The sequence below is a fragment of the Dermacentor variabilis genome, unplaced genomic scaffold, assembly GCF_050947875.1.
Source record: "Dermacentor variabilis isolate Ectoservices unplaced genomic scaffold, ASM5094787v1 scaffold_13, whole genome shotgun sequence".
Lineage (NCBI taxonomy): Eukaryota > Metazoa > Arthropoda > Arachnida > Ixodida > Ixodidae > Dermacentor > Dermacentor variabilis.
The window spans coordinates 13,146,976-13,165,470 of NW_027460291.1; positions in this window are offsets into that span (position 1 = coordinate 13,146,976).

Genomic DNA, 18,495 nt, shown 5'->3' on the forward strand with positions numbered 1-18,495 from the left:
TATCCTCAGCCCCGACACTATTTTGCTATAGTAGTGGTTCTGATGACATATCCTCGAATACAGAAGGCGGCGTTTTCTACCTCATTTCGGTACGTTTGCAGTTGCTTTATTCTTTCGCTGTTTTGTTGGAGTTTGCATACTGACATCGACTGCCGTTCTTATCCTCAATGCCGACACTATTTTGCTATAGTAGTGGTTCTGATGACATATCCTCGTATACGGAAGGCGGCGTTTTCTCCTTTATTTCGGTATGTATGCAGTTGCTTTATTCTTTCGCAGTTTTGTTGGAGATTGCATAAAGACATTGGCTGCCCTTTTTATCCTCAGCACCGACACTAATTTGCTATAGTAGTTGTTCTGATGACATATCCTCGTATACAGAAGGCAGCGTTTTCTCCCTCATTTTTGTATGTTTGCGATTGCTTTGTTCTTTCGCAGTTTTGTTGGAGTTTGCATGCTGACATCGACGGCCCTTCTTATCCTCAGCACCGACACTATTTTGCTATAGTAGTGGTTCTGATGACATATCGTCGTATAGAGAAGGCGGTGTTTTCTCCCTCATTTCGGTATGTTTGCGATTGCTTTATTGTTTCGCAGTTTTGTTGGAGATTGCATAAAGACATTGGCTGCCCTTTTTATCCTCAGCACCGACACTATTTTGCTATAGTAGTTGTTCTGATGACATATCCTCGTATACAGAAGACAGCGTTTCCTCCCTCATTTTTGTATGTTTGCGATTGCTTTATTCTTTCGCAGTTTTCTTGGAGTTTGCATACTGACATCGACTTCCCTTCTTATCCTCAGCCCCGACACTATTTTGCTATAGTAGTTGTTCTGATGACATATCCTCGTATATAGAAGGCGGCGTTTTCTCCCTCATTTCGGTATGTTTGCGATTGCTTTATTCTTTCGCAGTTTTGTTGGAGATTGCATACTGACATTGGCTGCCCTTCTTATCCTCAGCCCCGACACAATTTTGCTATAGCAGTGGTTCTGATGTCATATCGTCGTATAATGAAAGGCAGCGTTTTCTCCCTCATTTTTGTATGTTTGCGATTGCTTTATTCTTTCGAAGATTTGTTGGAGTTTGCATACTGACATCGACTGCCCTTCTTATCCTCAGCGCCGACACTATTTTGCTTTAGTAGTTGTTCTGATGGCATATCCTCGTATACAGAAGGCGGCGTTCTCTCCCTCATTTCGGTGTGTTTGCAGTTGCTTTATTATTTCGCAGTTTCGTTGGAGTTTGCATGCTGACATCGACTGCCCTTCTTATCCTCAGCCCCGACACTATTTTGCTATAGTAGTGGTTCTGATGACATATCCTCGTATACAGAAATCGGCGTTTTCTCCCTCATTTTGGTATGTTTGCAGTTGCTTTATTCTTTCGCAGTTTTGCTGGAGTTTGCATACTGACATCGACGGCCCTTCTGATTCTCAAACTCGAGTGTATTTTGCAGTAGTAGTGGATCAGATGACCTATGCTTGTATACATAAGGCGGCGTTTTCGCCCTAATTTTAGTATGTTTGCAACTGCATTATTCTGTCGCAAATTTGTTGGAGATTGCTTACTGGCATTGGCTGCCCTTCTTATCTTCAGCCCCGACACTATTTTGCTATAGTAGTGGTTCTCATGACATATCCTCGTGTACAGAAGGCAGCGTGTTCTCTCTCATTTTTGTATGTTTGCAAAAACTTCATTCTTTCGCAGTTTTGTTGGATATTGCATACTGATATTGGCTGCCCTTCTTATCCTGAGCCCCGACACTAATTTGCTATAGTAGTTGTTCTGATGACATATCCTCGTATACAGAAGGCAGCGTTTTCTCCCTCATTTTTGTATGTTTGCGATTGCTTTATTCTTTCGCAGTTTTGTTGGAGTTTGCATGCTGGCATCGACTGCCCTTCTTATCCTCAGCCCCGGCACTATTTTGCTATAGTAGTGGTTCTGATGACATATCGTCGTATACAGACGGCGGTGTTTTCTCCCTCATTTCGGTATGTTTGCGATTGCTTTATTCTTTCGCAGTTTTGTTGGACATTGCATACTGACATTGGCTGCCCTTTTTATCCTCAGGCCCGACACTATTTTGCTATAGTAGTTGTTCTGATGACATATCCTCGCATACAGAAGGCAGCGTTTTCTCCCTCATTTTTGTATGTTTGCGATTGCTTTATTCTTTCGCAGTTTTCTTGGAGTTTGCATACTGACATCGACTTCCCTTCTTATCCTCAGCCCCGACACTATTTTGCTATGGTAGTGGTTCTGATGACATGTCCTCGTATATAGAAGGCGGTGTTTTCTCCCTCATTTCGGTATGTTGGCGCTTGCTTTATTCTTTCGGAGTTTTGTTGGAGTTTGCATACTGACATTGGCTGCCCTTTTTATCCTCAGCCCCGACACTATTTTGCTATAGTAGTTGTTCTCATGACATATCCTCGTATACAGAAGACAGCGTTTTCTCCCTCATTTTTGTATGTTTGCAAAAACTTTATTCTTTCGCAGTTTTGTTGGAGATTGCATACTGACATTGGCTGCCCTTTTTATCCTCAGCCTCGACACTATTTTGCTATAGTAGTTGTTCTCATGACATATCCCCGTATACAGAAATCGGCGTTTTCTCCCTCATTTTGGTATGTTTGCAGTTGCTTTATTCTTTCGCTGTTTTGTTGGAGTTTGCATACTGACATCGACTGCCGTTCTTATCCTCAATGCCGACACTATTTTGCTATAGTAGTGGTTCTGATGACATATCCTCGTATACGGAAGGCGGCGTTTTCTCCTTTATTTCGGTATGTTTGCAGTTGATTTATTCTTTCGCAGTTTTGTTGGAGTTTGCATACTGACATTGGCTGCCCTTTTTATCCTCAGCCCCGGCACTATTTTGCTATAGTAGTTGTTCTGATGACATATCCTCGTATACAGAAGGCGGCGTTTTCTCCCTCATTTCGGTATGTTTGCAGTTGCTTTATCATTTCGCACTTTTGTTGGAGTTTGCATGCTGACATCGACTGCCCTTCTTATCCTCGGCCCCGACACTATTTTGCTATAGTAGTGGTTCTGATGGGATGTCGTCGTATACAGAAGGCGGTGTTTTCTCCCTCATTTCGGTATGTTTGCGATTGCTTTATTCTTTCGCACTTTTCTTGGAGATTGCATACTGACATTGGCTGCCCTTCTTATCCTCAGCCCCGACACAATTTTGCTATAGCAGTGGTTCTGATGTCATATCCTCGTATACTGAAGGCAGAGTTTTCTCCCTCGTTTTTGTATGTTTGCGATTGCTTTATTCTTTCGAAGATTTGTTGGAGTTTGCATACTGACATCGACTGCCCTTCTTATCCTCAGCGCCGGCACTATTTTGCTTTAGTAGTTGTTCTGATGGCATATCCTCGTATACAGAAGGCGGCGTTCTCTCCCTCATTTCGGTGTGTTTGCAGTTGCTTTTATATTTCGCAGTTTCGTTGGAGTTTGCATGCTGACATCGACTGCCCTTCTTATACTCAGCCCCGACACTATTTTGCTATAGTAGTGGTTCTGATGACATATCCTCGTATACAGAAGGCGGCATTTTCTCCCTCGTTTCGGTATGTTTGCAGTTGCTTTATTATTTCGCAGTTTCGTTAGAGTTTGCATGCTGACATCGACTGCCCTTGTTATCCTCAGCCCCGACACTATTTTCCTATAGTAGTGGTTCTGATGACATATCCTCGTATACAGAAGGCGGTGTTTTCTCCCTCATTTCGGTATGTTTGCGATTACTTTATTCTTTCGCAGTTTTGTTGGAGATTGCATACTGACATTGGCTGCCCTTTTTATCCTCAGCCCCGACACTATTTTGCTTTAGTAGTTGTTCTGATGACATATCCTCGTATACAGAAGGCAGCGTTTTCTCCCTCATTTTTGTATTTTTGCGATTGCTTTATTCTTTCGCAGTTTTGTTGGAGTTTGCATACTGACATCGACTGCCCTTCTTATCCTCTGCTCCGACACTATTTTGCTATAGTAGTGGTTCTGATGACATATGCTCGTATATAGAAGGCGGTGTTTTCTCCCTCATTTCGTTATGTTTGCGATTGCTTTATTCTTTCGCAGTTTTGTTGGAGTTTGCATACTGACATTGGCTGCCCTTTTCATCCTCAGCCCCGACACTATTTTGCTATAGTAGTTGTTCTGATGACATATAATTGCATACAGAAGGCAGCGTTTTCTCCCTCATTTTTGTATGTTTGCGATTGCTTTATTCTTTCGCAGTTTTGCTGGAGTTTGCATTCTGACATCGACTGCCCATCTTATCCTAAGCCCCGACACTATTTTGCTATAGCAGTGGTTCTGATGACATATCCTCGTATATAGAAGGCGGCGTTTTCTCCCTCATTTTGGTATGTTTGCAGTTGCTTTATTCTTTCGCAGTTTTATGGGAGTTTGCATACTGACATCGACTGCCCTTCTTATCCTCAGCCCCGACACTATTTTGCTATAGTAGTGGTTCTGATGACATATCCGCGAATACAGAAGGCGGCGTTTTCTACCTCATTTCGGTATGTTTGCAGTTGCTTTATTCTTTCGCTGTTTTGTTGGAGTTTGCATACTGACATCGACTGCCGTTCTTATCCTCAATCCCGACACTATTTTGCTATAGTAGTGGTTCTGATGACATATCCTCGTATACGGAAGGCGGCGTTTTCTCCTTTATTTCGGTATGTTTGCAGTTGCTTTATTCTTTCGCAGTTTTGTTGGAGTTTGCATACTGACATTGGCTGCCCTTTTTATCCTCAGCCCCGGCACTATTTTGGTATAGTAGTCGTTCTGATGACATATCCTCGTATACAGAAGGCGGCGTTTTCTCCCTCATTTCGGTATGTTTGCAGTTGCTTTATCATTTCGCACTTTTGTTGGAGATTGCATACTGACATTGATTGCCCTTCTTATCCTCAGCCCCGACACAATTTTGCTATAGAAGTGGTTCTGATGTCATATCCTCGTATAGTAAAGGCAGCGTTTTCTCCCTCATTTTTGTATGTTTGCGATTGCTTTATTCTTTCGAAGATTTGTTGGAGTTTGCATACTGACATTGGCTGGCCTTTTTATCCTCGGCGCCGACACTATTTTGCTATAGTAGTTGTTCTGATGACATATCCTCGTATACAGAAGGCGGCGTTTTCTCCATCATTTCGGTATGTTTGCAGTTGCTTTATTATTTCGCAGTTTCGTTGGAGTTTGCATACTGACATCGACTGCCCTTTTTATCCTCAGCCCCGACACAATTTTGCTATAGTAGTGGTTCTGATGACATATCCTCGTATATAGAAGGCGGTGTTTTCTCCCTCATTTCGGTATAATTGCGATTGCTTTATTCTTTGGCAGTTTTGTTGGAGTTTGCATACTGACATTGGCTGCCCTTTTCATCCTCAGCCCCGACACTATTTTGCTATAGTAGTTGTTCTGATGACATATAATTGCATACAGAAGGCAGCGTTTTCTCCCTCATTTTTGTATGTTTGCGATTGCTTTATTCTTTCGCAGTTTTGCTGGAGTTTGCATTCTGACATCGACTGCCCATCTTATCCTAAGCCCCGACACTATTTTGCTATAGCAGTGGTTCTGATGACATATCCTCGGCATCAGAACCATTATGCGGAGTTTGCATTCTGACATCGACTGCCCATCTTATCCTAAGCCCCGACACTATTTTGCTATAGCAGTGGTTCTGATGACATATCCTCGGCATCAGGCGGTGTTTTCTCTCTCATTTCGGTATGTTTGCAGTTGCTTTGTTCTTTTGTAGTTTTGTTAGAATTTGCATACTGACATCGACGGCCCTTCTTATCCTCAGCCCCGACACTATTTTGCTATAGTAGTGGTTCGGATGACATATCCTCGTATACAGAAGGCGGTGTTTTCTCCCTCCTTTCGGTATGTTTGCGATTGCTTTATTCTTTCGCAGTTTTGTTGGAGATTGCATACTGACATTGGCTGCCCTTTTCATCCTCAGCCCCGACACTATTTTGCTATAGTAGTTGTTCTGATGACATATAATTGCATACAGAAGGCGGCGTTTTCTCCCTCATTTCGGTATGTTTGCAGTTGCTTTATTCTTTCGCAGTTTTGTTGGAGTTTGCATGCTGGCATCGACTGCCCTTCTTATCCTCAGCCCCGGCACTATTTTGCTATACTAGTGGTTCTGATGACATATCCTCGTATACAGAAGGCGGCGTTCTCTCCCTCATTTCGGTGTGTTTGCAGTTGCTTTATTATTTCGCAGTTTTGTTGGAGCTTGCATACTGACATCGACTGCCGTTCTTATCCTCAATGCCGACACTATTTTGCTATAGTAGTGGTTCCGATGACATATCCTCGTATAGAAAAGGCGGTGTTTTCTCCCTCATTTCGGTATGTTTGCGATTGCTTTCTTCTTTCGCAGTTTTGTTGGAGTTTGCATACTGACATCGACTGCCCTTATTATCCTCAGCCCCGACACTATTTTGCTATAGTAGTAGTTCTGATGACATATCCTCGTATATAGAAGGCGGTGTTTTCTCCCTCATTTCGGTATGTTTGCGATTGCTTTATTCTTTCGCAGTTTTGTTGGAGTTTGCATACTGACATTGGCAGCCCTTTTGATCCTTGGCCCCGACACTGTTTTGCTATAGTAGTTGTTCTGATGACATATCCTCGTATTCAAAAGGCGGTGTTTTCTCCCTCATTTCGGTATGTTTGCAGTTGCTTTATTCTTTCGCAGTTTTGTTGGAACTTGCATACTGACATCGACTGCCCTTCTTATCCTCAGCCCCGACACTATTTTGCTATAGTAGTGGTTCTCATGACATATCCTCGTGTACAGAAGGCAGCGTGTTCTCCCTCATTTTTGTATGTTTGCAAAAAGTTCATTCTTTCGCAGTTTTGTTGGATATTGCATACTGATATTGGCTGCCCTTCTTATCCTGAGCCCCGACACTGTTTTGCTATACTAGTGGTTCTGATGACATATCCTCGTATACAGAAGGCGGCGTTCTCTCCCTCATTTCGGTGTGTTTGCAGTTGCTTTATTATTTCGCAGTTTCGTTGGAGTTTGCATGCTGACATCGATTGCCCTTCTTATCCTCAGCCCCGACACTATTTTGCTATAGTAGTGGTTCTGATGACATATAATCGCATACAGAAGGCGGCGTTTTCTCCCTCATTTCGATATGTTTGCAGTTGCTTTATTATTTCGCAGTTTTGCTGGAGTTTGAATTCTGACATCGACTGCCCATCTTATCCTAAGCCCAGACACTATTTTGCTATAGCAGTGGTTCTGATGACATATCCTCGTATATAGAAGGCGGTGTTTTCTCCCTCATTTCGGTATGTTTGCGATTGCTTTATTCTTTCGCAGTTTTGTTGGAGATTGCATACTGACATTAGCTGCCCTTTTTATCCTCAGCGCCGACACTATTTTGCTTTAGTAGTTGTTCTGATGACATATCCTCGTATACAGAAGGCAGCGTTTTCTCCCTCATTTTTGTATTTTTGCGATTGCTTTATTCTTTCGCAGTGTTGTTGGAGTTTGCATACTGACATCGACTGCCCTTCTTATCCGAAGCCGCGACACTATTTTGCTATTGTAGTGGTTCCGATGACATATCCTCGTATAGAAAAGGCGGTGTTTTCTCCCTCATTTCGGTATGTTTGCGATTGCTTTCTACTTTCGCAGTTTTGTCGGAGTTTGCATACTGACATTGGCTGCCCTTTTGATTCTCGGCCCCGACACTGTTTTGCTATAGTAGTTGTTCTGATGACATATCCTCGTATACAAAAGGCGGTGTTTTCTCCCTCATTTCGGTATGTTTGCAATTGCTTTATTCATTCGCAGTTTTGTTGGAACTTGCACACTGACATCGACTGCCCTTCTTATCCTCAGCCCCGGCACTATTTTGCTATAGTAGTGGTTCTGATGATATATCCTCGTATACAGAAGGCGGTGTTTTCTGCCTCATTTCGGTATGTTTGCGATTGCTTTATTCTTTTGCAGTTTTGTTGGAGATTGCATACTGACATTGGCTGCCCTTTTTATCCTCAGCCTCGACACTATTTTGCTATAGTAGTTGTTCTCATGACATATCCCCGTATACAGAAGGCGGCGTTTTCTCCCACATTTTGGTATGTTTGCGATTGGTATATTCTTTCGCAGTTTTGTTGGAGTTTGCATAATGACATCGACTGCCCTTCTTATCCTCAGCGCCGACACTATTTTGCTTTAGTAGTTGTTCTGATGACATATCCTCGTATACAGAAGGCGGTGTTTTCTCCCTCATTTCGGTATGTTTGCGATTGCTTTATTCTTTCGCAGTTTTGTTGGAGTTTCCATACTGACATTCGCTGCCCTTTTTATCCTCAACCCTGACACTATTTTGCTATAGTAGTTGTTCTGATGACATATCCCCGTATACAGAAGGCGGCGTTTTCTCCCTCATTTTGGTATGTTTGCAGCTGCTTTATTATTTCGCAGTTTTGTGGGAGTTTGTATACTGACATTGGCTGCCCTTTTTATCCTCAGCCCCGACACTATTTTGCTATAGTAGTCGTTCTGATGACATATCCTCGTATACAGAAGGCGGCGCTTTCTCCCTCATTTTTGTATGTTTGCGATTGCTTTATTCTTTCGCAGATTTGTTGGAGTTTGCATACTGACATCGACTGCCCTTCTTATCCTCGGCCCCGACACTATTTCGCTATAGTAGTGGTTCTGATGACATATCCTCGTATACAGAAGGCGGCGTTTTCTCCCTCAATTCGATATGTTTGCAGTTGCTTTATTATTTCGCAGTTTCGTTGGAGTTTGCATGCTGACATCCACTGCCCTTCTTATCCTCAGCCCCGACACTATTTTGCTTTAGTAGTTGTTCTGATGACATATCCTCGTATACAGAAGGCGGTGTTTTCTCCCTCATTTCGGTATGTTTGCGATTGCTTTATTCTTTCGCAGTTTTGTTGGAGTTTCCATACTGACATTCGCTGCCCTTTTTATCCTCAACCCCGACACTATTTTGCTATAGTAGTTGTTCTGATGACATATCCCCGTATACAGAAGGCGGCGTTTTCTCCCTCATTTTGGTATGTTTGCAGTTGCTTTATTCTTTCGCAGTTTTGTGGGAGTTTGTATACTGACATTGGCTGCCCTTTTTATCCTCAACCCCGACACTATTTTGCTATAGTAGTTGTTCTGATGACATATAATCGCACACAGAAGGCAGCGTTGTCTCCCTCATTTTTGTATGTTTGCGATTGCTTTATTTTTCGCAGTTTTGTTGGAGTTTGCATACCGACATCGACTGCCCTTCTTATCCTCGGCGCCGACACTATTTCGCTATAGTAGTGGTTCTGATGACATATCCTCGTATACAGAAGGCGGCGTTTTCTCCCTCAATTCGGTATGTTTGCAGTTGCTTTATTATTTCGCAGTTTCGTTGGAGTTTGCATGCTGACATCGACTGCCCTTCTTATCCTCAGCCCCGACACTACTTTGCTATAGTAGTGGTTCTGATGACATATCCTCGTATACAGAAGGCGGTGTTTTCACCCTCATTTCGGTATGTTTGCGATTACTTTATTCTTTCGCAGTTTTGTTGTAGATTGCATACTGACATTGGCTGCCCTTTTTATCCTCAGCGCCGACACTATTTTGCTTTAGTAGTTGTTCTGATGACATATCCTCGTATACAGAAGGCAGCGTTTTCTCCCTCATTTTTGTATTTTTGCGTTTGCTTTATCCTTTCGCAGTTTTGCTGGAGTTTGCATTCTGACATCGACTGCCCATCTTATCCTAAGCCCCGACACTATTTTGCTATAGCAGTGGTTCTGATGACATATCCTCGTATATAGAAGGCGGTGTTTTCTCCCTCATTTCGGTATGTTTGCGATTGCTTTATTCTTTCGCAGTTTTGTTGGAGTTTGCATACTGACATCGACTGCCCTTCTTATCCTAAGCCCCAACAATATTTTGCAATAGTAGTGGTTCTGATGACATATCCTCGTATAGAAAAGGCGGTGTTTTCTCCCTCATTTCGGTATGTTTGCGATTGCTTTCTTCTTTCGCAGTTTTGTTGGAGTTTGCATACTGACATTGGCTGCCCTTTTGATTCTCGGCCCCGCCACTGTTTTGCTATAGTAGTTGTTCTGATGACTTATCCTCGTATACAAAAGGCGGTGTTTTCTCCCTCATTTGTGTATGTTTGCGATTGCTTTATTTTTCGCAGTTTTGTTGGAGTTTGCATACTGACATCGACTGCCCTTCTTATCCTCAGCCCCGACATTATTTTGCTATACTAGTGGTTCTGATGACATATCCTCGAATACAGAAGGCGGCGTTCTCTCCCTCATTTCGGTGTGTTTGCAGTCGCTTTATTATTTCGCAGTTTCGTTGGAGTTTGCATGCTGACATCGACTGCCCTTCTTATCCTCAGCCCCGACACTATTTTGCTATAGTAGTGGTTCTGATGACATATCCTCGTATACAGAAGGCTGTGTTTTCTCCCTCATTTCGGTATTTTTGCGATTACTTTATTCTTTCGCAGTTTTGTTGGAGATTGCATACTGACATTAGCTGCCCTTTTTATCCTCAGCGCCGACACTATTTTGCTTTAGTAGATGTTCTGATGACATATAATCGCATACAGAAGGCAGCGTTTTCTCCCTCATTTTTGTATGTTTGCGATTGTTTTATTCTTTCGCAGTTTTGCTGGAGTTTGCATTCTGACATCGACTGCCCATCTTATCCTAAGCCCCGACACTATTTTGCTATAGCAGTGGTTCTGATGACATATCCTCGTATATAGAAGGCGGTGTTTTCTCCCTCATTTCGGTATGTTTGCGATTGCTTTATTCTTTCGCAGTTTTGTTGGAGTTTGCATACTGACATTGGCTGCCCTTTTTATCCTCAGCCCCGACACTATTTTGCTAATGTAGTGGTTCTGATGACATATCCTCATATACAAAAGGCGGTGTTTTCTCCCTCATTTCGGTATGTTTGCGATTGCTTTATTCTTTCGCAGTTTTGTTGGAGATTGCATACTGACATCGACTGCCCTTCTTATCCTAAGCCCCGACACTATTTTGCTATAGTAGTGGTTCCGATGACATATCCTCGTATAGAAAAGGCGGTGTTTTCTCCCTCATTTCGGTATGTTTGCGATTGCTTTCTTCTTTCGCAGTTTTGTTGGAGTTTGCATACTGACATTGGCTGCCCTTTTGATTCTCGGCCCCGACACTGTTTTGCTATAGTAGTTGTTCTGATGACATATCCTCGTATACAAAAGGCGGTGTTTTCTCCCTCATTTCGGTATGTTTGCAGTTGCTTTATTCATTCGCAGTTTTGTTTGAACTTGCACACCGACATCGACTGCCCTTCTTATCCTCAGCCCCGACACTACTTTGCTATAGTAGTGGTTCTGATGACATATCCTCGTATACAGAAGGCGGTGTTTTCACCCTCATTTCGGTATGTTTGCGATTACTTTATTCTTTCGCAGTTTTGTTGTAGATTGCATACTGACATTGGCTACCCTTTTTATCCTCAGCGCCGACACTATTTTGCTTTAGTAGTTGTTCTGATGACATATCCTCGTATACAGAAGGCAGCGTTTTCTCCCTCATTTTTGTATTTTTGCGTTTGCTTTATTCTTTCGCAGTTTTGCTGGAGTTTGCATTCTAACATCGACTGCCCATCTTATCATAAGCCCCGACACTATTTTGCTATAGCAGTGGTTCTGATGACATATCCTCGTATATAGAAGGCGGTGTTTTCTCCCTCATTTCGGTATGTTTGCGATTGCTTTATTCTTTCGCAGTTTTCTTGGAGTTTGCATACTGAGATTGGCTGCCCTTTTTATCCTGAGCCCCGACACTATTTTGCTAAAGTAGTGGTTCTGATGACATATCCTCATATACAAAAGGCGGTGTTTTCTCCCTAATTTCGGTATGTTTGCGATTGCTTTATTCTTTCGCAGTTTTGTTGGAGATTGCATACTGACATCGACTGCCCTTCTTATCCTAAGCCCCAACACTATTTTGCTATTGTAGTGGTTCTGATGACATATCCTCGTATAGAAAAGGCGGTGTTTTCTCCCTCATTTCGGTATGTTTGTGATTGCTTTCTTCTTTCGCAGTTTTGTTGGAGTTTGCATACTGACATTGGCTGCCCTTTTGATTCTCGGCCCCGACACTGTTTTGCTATAGTAGTTGTTCTGATGACTTATCCTCGTATACAAAAGGCGGTGTTTTCTCCCTCATTTGTGTATGTTTGCGACTGCTTTATTTTTCGCAGTTTTGTTGGAGTTTGCATACTGACATCGACTGCCCTTCTTATCCTCAGCCCCGACACTATTTTGCTATAGTAGTGGTTCTGATGACATATCCTCGTATACAGAAGGCGGCGTTTTCTCCCTCATTTCGGTATGTTTGCAGTTGCTTTATTATTTCGCAGTTTCGTTGGAGTTTGCATGCTGACATCGACTGCCCTTCTTATCCTCAGCCCCGACACTATTTTGCTATAGTAGTGGTTCTGATGACATATCCTCATATACAAAAGGCGGTGTTTTCTCCCTCATTTCGGTATGTTTGCAGTTGCTTTATTCATTCGCAGTTTTGTTTGAACTTGCACACTGACATCGACTGCCCTTTTTATCCTCAGCCTCGACACTATTTTGCTATAGTAGTTGTTCTCATGACATATCCCCGTATACAGAAGGCGGCGTTTTCTCCCACATTTTGGTATGTTTCCGATTGGTTTATTCTTTCGCAGTTTTGTTGGAGTTTGCATACTGACATCGACTGCCCTTCTTATCCTCAGCGCCGACACTATTTAGCTTTAGTAGTTGTTCTGATGACATATCCTCGTATACAGAAGGCGGTGTTTTCTCCCTCATTTCGGTATGTTTGCGATTACTTTATTCTTTCGCAGTTTTGTTGGAGATTGCATACTGACATTAGCTGCCCTTTTTATCCTCAGCGCCGACACTATTTTGCTTTAGTAGTTGTTTTGATGACATATAATCGCATACAGAAGGCAGCGTTTTCTCCCTCAGTTTTGTATGTTTGCGATTGCTTTATTCTTTCGCAGTTTTGCTGGAGTTTGCATTCTGACATCGACTGCCCATCTTATCCTAAGCCCCGACACTATTTTGCTATAGCAGTGGTTCTGATGACATATCCTCGTATATAGAAGGCGGTGTTTTCTCCCTCATTTCGGTATGTTTGCGATTGCTTTATTCTTTCGCAGTTTTGTTGGAGTTTGCATACTGACATTGGCTGCCCTTTTTATCCTCAGCCCCGAGACTATTTTGCTAAAGTAGTGGTTCTGATGACATATCCTCATATACAAAAGGCGGTGTTTTCTCCCTCATTTCGGTATGTTTGCGATTGCTTTATTCTTTCGCAGTTTTGTTGGAGATTGCATACTGACATCGACTGCCCTTCTTATCCTAAGCCCCGACACTATTTTGCTATAGTAGTTGTTCCGATGACATATCCTCGTATAGAAAAGGCGGTGTTTTCTCCCTCATTTCGGTATGTTTGCGATTGCTTTCTTCTTTCGCAGTTTTGAGGGAGTTTGCATACTGACATTGGCAGCCCTTTTGATTCTCGGCCCCGACACTGTTTTGCTATAGTAGTTGTTCTGATGACATATCCTCGTATACAAAAGGCGGTGTTTTCTCCCTCATTTCGGTATGTTTGCAGTTGCTTTATTCATTCGCAGTTTTGTTTGAACTTGCAAACTGACATCGACTGCCCTTTTTATCCTCAGCCTCGACACTATTTTGCTATAGTAGTTGTTCTCATGACATATCCCCGTATACAGAAGACGGCGTTTTCTCCCACATTTTGGTATGTTTCCGATTGGTTTATTCTTTCGCAGTTTTGTTGGAGTTTGCATACTGACATCGACTGCCCTTCTTATCCTCAGCGCCGACACTATTTAGCTTTAGTAGTTGTTCTGATGACATATCCTCGTATACAGAAGGCGGTGTTTTCTCCCTCATTTCGGTATGTTTGCGATTGCTTTATTCTTTCGCAGTTTTGTTGGAGTTTCCATATAGACATTCGCTGCCCTTTTTATCCTCAACCCCGACACTATTTTGCTATAGTAGTTGTTCTGATGACATATCCCCGTATACAGAAGGCGGCGTTTTCTCCCTCATTTTTGTATGTTTGCGATTGCTTTATTCTTTCGCAGATTTGTTGGAGTTTGCATACTGACATCGACTGCCCTTCTTATCCTGAACGCCGACACTATTTTGCTTTAGTAGTTGTTCTGATGACATATCCTCGTATACAGAAGGCGGTGTTTTCTCCCTCATTTCGGTATGTTTGCGATTGCTTTATCCTTTCGCAGTTTTGTTGGAGTTTCCATACTGACATTCGCTGCCCTTTTTATCCTCAACCCCGACACTATTTTGCTATAGTAGTTGTTCTGATGACATATAATCGCACACAGAAGGCAGCGTTGTCTCCCTCATTTTTGTATGTTTGCGATTCCTTTATTTTTCGCAGTTTTGTTGGAGTTTGCATACTGACATCGACTGCCCTTCTTATCCTCAGCCCCGACACTATTTTGCTATAGTAGTGATTCTGATGACATATCCTCGTATACAGAAGGCGGCGTTTTCACCCTCAATTCGGTATGTTTGCAGTTGCTTTATTATTTCGCAGTTTCGTTGGAGTTTGCATGCTGACATCGACTGCCCTTCTTATCCTCAGCCCCGACACTATTTTGCTATAGTAGTGGTTCTGATGACATATCCTCGTATACAGAAGGCGGTGTTTTCTCCCTCATTTCGGTATCTTTGCGATTACTTTATTCTTTCGCAGTTTTGTTGTAGATTGCATACTGACATTGGCTGCCCTTTTTATCCTCAGCGCCGACACTATTTTGCTTTAGTAGTTGTTCTGATGACATATCCTCGTATACAGAAGGCAGCGTTTTCTCCCTCATTTTTGTATTTTTGCGTTTGCTTTATTCTTTCGCAGTTTTGCTGGAGTTTGCATTCTGACATCGACTGCCCATCTTATCCTAAGCCCCGACACTATTTTGCTATAGCAGTGGTTCTGATGACATATCCTCGTATATAGAAGGCGGTGTTTTCTCCCTCATTTCGGTATGTTTGCGATTGCTTTATTCTTTCGCAGTTTTGTTGGAGTTTGCATACTGAGATTGGCTGCCCTTTTTATCCTCAGCCCCGACACTATTTTGCTAAAGTAGTGGTTCTGATGACATATCCTCATATACAAAAGGCGGTGTTTTCTCCCTCATTTCGGTATGTTTGCGATTGCTTTATTCTTTCGCAGTTTTGTTGGAGATTGCATACTGACATCGGCTGCCCTTCTTATCCTAAGCCCCGACACTATTTTGCTATAGTAGTGGTTCTGATGACATATCGTCGTATAGAAAAGGCGGTGTTTTCTCCCTCATTTCGGTATGTTCGCGATTGCTTTCTTCTTTCGCAGTTTTGTTGGAGTTTGCATACTGACATTGGCTGCGCTTTTGATTCTCGGCCGCGACACTCTTTTGCTATAGTAGTTGTTCTGATGACATATCCTCGTATACAAAAGGCGGTGTTTTCTCCCTCATTTCGGTATGTTTGTAGTTGCTTTATTCATTCGTAGTTTTGTTGGAACTTGCACACTGACATCGACTGCCCTTCTTATCCTCAGCCCCGACACTATTTTGCTATAGTAGTGGTTCTGATGACATATCCTCGTATACAGAAGGCGGTGTTTTCTCCCTCATTTCGGTATGTTTGCGATTGCTTTATTCTTTTGCAGTTTTGTTGGAGATTGCATACTGACATTGGCTGCCCTTTTTATCCTCAGCCTCGACACTATTTTGCTGTAGTAGTTGTTCTCATAACATATCGCCGTATACAGAAGGCGGCGTTTTCTCCCTCATTTTGGTATGTTTGCAGTTGCTTTATTCTTTCGCAGTTTTGTGGGAGTTTGCACTCTGACATCGACTGCCCTTCTTATCCTCAGCTCCGACACTATTTTGCTATAGTAGTGGTTCTGATGACATATCCTCGAATACAGAAGGCGGCGTTTTCTACCTCATTTCGGTATGTTTGCAGTTGCTTTATTTTTTCGCTGTTTTGTTGGAGTTTGCATACTGACATCGACTGCCGTTCTTATCCTCAATCCCGACACTATTTTGCTATATTAGTGGTTCTGATGACATATCCTCGTATACGGAAGGCGGCGTTTTCTCCCTCATTTCGGTATGTTTGCAGTTGCTTTATTCTTTCGCAGTTTTGTTGGAGTTTGCATACTGACATTGGCTGCCCTTTTTATCCTCAGCCCCGACACTATTTTGCTATAGTAGTCGTTCTGATGACATATCCTCGTATACAGAAGGCGGCGTTTTCTCCCTCATTTCGGTATGTTTTATGTTGCTTTATCATTTCGCACTTTTTTGGAGTTTGCATGCTGACATCGACTGCCCTTCTTATCCTCTGCCCCGACACTATTTTGCTATAGTAGTGGTTCTGATGAGATATCGTCGTATACAGAAGGCGGTGTTTTCTCCCTCATTTCGGTATGTTTGCGATTGCTTTATTCTTTCGCAGTTTTGTTGGAGATTGCATACTGACATTGCCTGCCCTTCTTATCCTCAGCCCCGACACAATTTTGCTATAGCAGTGGTTCTGATGACATATCCTCGTATACTGAAGGCAGCGTTTTCTCCCTCATTTTTGTATGTTTGCGATTGCTTTATTCTTTCGAAGATTTGTTGGAGTTTGCATACTGACATCGACTGCCCTTCTTATCCTCAGCGCCGACACTATTTTGCTATAGTTGTGGTTCTGATGACATATCCTCGTATATAGAAGGCGGTGTTTTCTCCCTCATTTCGGTATGTTTGCGATTGCTTTATTCTTTCGCAGTTTTGTTGGAGTTTGCATACTGACATTGGCTGCCCTTTTCATCCTCAGCCCCGACACTATCTTGCTATAGTAGTTGTTCTGATGACATATAATCGCATACAGAAGGCAGGGTTTTCTCCCTCATTTTTGTATGTTTGCGATTGCTTTATTCTTTCGCAGTTTTGCTGGAGTTTGCATTCTGACATCGACTGCCCATCTTATCCTAAGCCCCGACACTATTTTGCTATAGCAGTGGTTCTGATGACATATCCTCGTATATAGAAGGCGGTGTTTTCTCCCTCATTTTGGTATGTTTGCGATTGCTTTATTCTTTCGCAGTTTTGTTGGAGATTGTATAAAGACATTGGCTGCCCTTTTTATCCTCAGCGCCGACACTATTTTGCTATAGTAGTTGTTCTGATGACATATCCTCGTATACAGGAGACAGCGGTTTCTCCCTCATTTTTGTATGTTTGCGATTGCTTTATTCTTTCGCAGTTTTGTTGGAGTTTGCATACTGACATCGACTTCCCTTCTTATCCTTAGCCCCGACACTATTTTGCTACGGTAGTGGTTCTGATGACATGTCCTCGTATATAGAAGGCGGTGTTTTCTCCCGCATTTCGGTATGTTGGCGATTGCTTTATTCCTTCGCAGTTTTGTTGGAGTTTGCATACTGACATTGGCTGCCCTTTTTATCCTCATCCCCGACACTATTTTGCTATAGTAGTTGTTCTCATGACATATCCTCGTATTCAGAAGACAGCGTTTTCTCCCTCATTTTTGTATGTTTGCGATTGCTTTATTCTTTCGCAGTTTTGTTGGAGTTTGCATACTGACATTGGCTGCCCTTTTTATCCTCGGCGCCGACACTATTTTGCTATAGTAGTTGTTCTGATGACATATCCTCGTATACAGAAGGCGGTGTTTTCTCTCTCATTTCGGTATGTTTGCAGTTGCTTTATTCTTTTGCAGTTTTGTTGGAATTTGCATACTGACATCGACGGCCCTTCTTATCCTCATCCCCGACACTATTTTGCTATAGTAGTGGTTCGGATGACATATCCTCGTATACAGAAGGCAGTGTTTTCTCCCTCCTTTCGGTATGTTTGCGATTGCTTTGTTCTTTCGCAGTTTTGTTGGAGATTGCATACTGATATTGGCTGCCCTTTTTATCCTCAGCGCCGACACACTTTTGCTATAGTAGTTGTTCTGATGACATATCCTCGCATACAAATGGCAGCGTTTTCTCCCTCATTTTTGTATGTTTGCGATTGCTTTATTCTTTCGCAGTTTTGCTGGAGTTTGCATACTGACATCGACGGCCCTTCTGATTCTCAAACTCGAGTGTATTTTGCTGTAGTAGTGGATCAGATGACCTATGCTTGTATACATAAGGCGGCGTTTTCGCCCTAATTTTAGTATGTTTGCAACTGCATTATTCTGTCGCAAATTTGTTAGAGATTGCTTACTGGCATTGGCTGCCCTTCTTATCTTCAGTCCCGACACTATTTTGCTATAGTAGTGGTTCTCATGACATATCCTCGTGTACAGAAGGCAGCGTGTTCTCCCTCATTTTTGTATGTTTGCAAAAAGTTCATT